The following is a 2,500-nucleotide window of genomic DNA, read 5'->3' as shown; positions in this document are numbered from 1 at the left end:
ATTTTGTCTGGTAAATTTAGCTAACTGTAAAGACAGCTAAAAGCAGTAACTGGTAACCGGTAACGCTAACGGAGGGGGGGCAACGCTAATGCTAACGGAGGTGTAACAAAGCAAATGGCCACTGTTCTGATTCTGGTGCCTGGGTATGTTTCCCGACGGTTCAATAAACTATTGTTAGCGTCCTTAGCACCGATGTTAAGTGCTGACCAGGCTGGCTGGGGGCTGACTGTGGATGTGTCTTCAGGCCAGGTCTGTAATGACAGTGGACGGTTGCTTGCTGGCTGGGACGGTTGCTAGCTGGCTAGGGGCTGACTGTGTATGTGTCCCTGGGACGGGTCTGTAATGATAATGGACAGTTGCTAGCTGGCTGGGGGCTGACTGTGGATGTGTCCCTGGGACTGTTGTCAGCTCTCATCCCGACTGAAGCCTTGCAGCGCCGGGAGAGTGAAGCAGACAAACAGGGCTGTGCTAGCTAGCTAAATTACCATAAGTTTAGTTATCTATCTAGCTATACAGTAAATGTTACTGATGAATTCGTTGGTTAGCCCAGAGTTGGTCAAATACATACTACAAATACCTGACCTAAATTAGCATTAGCTACTTGTCAACCAGCACCTTAACAGTAGGCACCAAAGCACTTTTCCTCTTTGTTCCACCTACAGGTTGGAAGCGGAATTGTCTTTTACTGTTACCATTATTCTTATGTCTCATTCCAAAGAGTTAATGAACCCCTGAAATGATTTTGGAAACATTATGAAATCAATCAATATCAATTCACTAAATGAGGTATCTGTTGTATAACTGTGTTGCAAAGTGGGATGTATTCAATGACAAAACAATGCCATGTTTTTGAAAAAAGTTGTCACGTTTATTGAGAGAGAAGGCCTACCACCCCCCACCCCCCCTTAATTTTTTTTTTAAAGAATCAAGGTTTGTATCAAATTGTGGGTCATAAATCGTAATACGAACCAAACCCTGGGTTTGGTGTATCATTACAGCCCTATGTGATATGCATGCAACTATTTTAATTGGAAACTATACAGTAAATCATACTTTACAGATATATTTGTGTTCAAGATGTGTCAGATCTGGTTTCAGTCAGGATATCATTTTTTTTGTTGATCACAAGCATCATATTTTCCAATGGGGAATGTTCTAAGAAAGCGTTTTTATTGTTTATATAAATAGGGTTACAAAGGTTATTGTTGTAGCATTACTTCCTCCCTACCACCATGTTGGCTTCCTGTCACTCCACCGAAACAAATCCAAAATAAACTGCATCTGTAATACTTTGTAGGGAGGTTTTCCTTTTCCTCATCTAATTCCATTACAACTCCACCAATTAACTGATCAATGACAGGACCAATTGTAATCACAGTGGCATGCTTCATCTGACATTTACACAGCAAAACCTACAGCGCACATTAACACCCTCTTAGAAGATTTCACCCCCTCAAACAATAGTGTAAATTATAAACAGTTTAAAACTTTTTTTAATTATAATCATATGCATCACTTGCAAAATACATATCACAGAGTCTGTGCATCATATATTTGTGTTGTTACTGTCTGGTGCTGAACAATTAATCTGAATATTGATTATCTATCAGTGTTTCTAAATGGAAAAAAAGGAAAGATCAGTGCTAATATCAAGCTCCTAAAGAATAGGCTGAGGGTAGGCAGCCTGAGGGGAGCAGGTCGGAATGTAATGCAAATGTAGATCGATTTGAAAATGTAACAGACAATTAAACATGCCGAAGGTATACATGCATGGTGAAGGTTTTATAAATTGTCTCCATGGCCCTTGGCTGCAATACAATTACACACATGAAAGGAGAAAAGGTGGGGTTCAAAACAAAACAAAGTAAGTGCCACTGAACCAAGAAATTTCAAAATTAAGCAGGAAATTATCCATTTCCCTTTTCAACTGCGTCACTGCAAGCTCTTTTTCCACAACAACTCGCTCTCTTTTCTTCTCACCCCTCCATCCCTCTCCAAACAAACCTTACGTAACAACAACTGAAAGAAATCAATATTGAAGGTCTACAGCTTGAACATTGGCACTAAGTGTCTTAAGATTAAAGCCCCCAGTCACCAGGGTTGAAGTCAAAGCCCTGGTGCCTAGTTTTCTTTTAGTTTTTTTTGTCAAGCCACTTAATTAGTGATTAGTGATACAGTTAGTACAAAACCCATTCATATATTTATTAATTGGCCAAACGAGCTGAAAAGCAGTCAAGTCGTTGATAATTGCTCATCAAGCTCAAAATATTAAAGCAACATTGATTTAAGATATCTATTGAATGAATGAAACACAGTAATCAAAGCATTTTTGATCATGTTGATAACTGGGGGAATGTATCCTCATAGTGGTTGTAAACACAATCCCTTTTATCATTTTTCTCTGTGCAGTGCTTTTAGGTGGTAATGCAATTCATGGATTCCTGGAACATGTAAAATGTATGTATGTATGTATGTATGTATGTATGTATGTATGTATGTA

The 2,500-nt window shown here is 39.0% G+C and overlaps 1 protein-coding gene across 1 annotated transcript in view; it reads right to left on the bottom strand.

Moving 5' to 3' along the window:
• Window positions 1-2,500, bottom strand: part of rgs4 (regulator of G protein signaling 4) — a 6,850-nt gene that overhangs the window by 3,495 nt on the left and 855 nt on the right. The window lies entirely within an intron of this gene.

This window comes from Etheostoma spectabile, chromosome 9 (genome assembly GCF_008692095.1).
Source record: "Etheostoma spectabile isolate EspeVRDwgs_2016 chromosome 9, UIUC_Espe_1.0, whole genome shotgun sequence".
In the NCBI taxonomy this organism is placed as follows: Eukaryota; Metazoa; Chordata; class Actinopteri; order Perciformes; family Percidae; genus Etheostoma; species Etheostoma spectabile.
The sequence above is the reverse complement of the archived record's forward strand: the minus strand, read 5'-3'. Positions and strand labels throughout refer to the sequence as shown.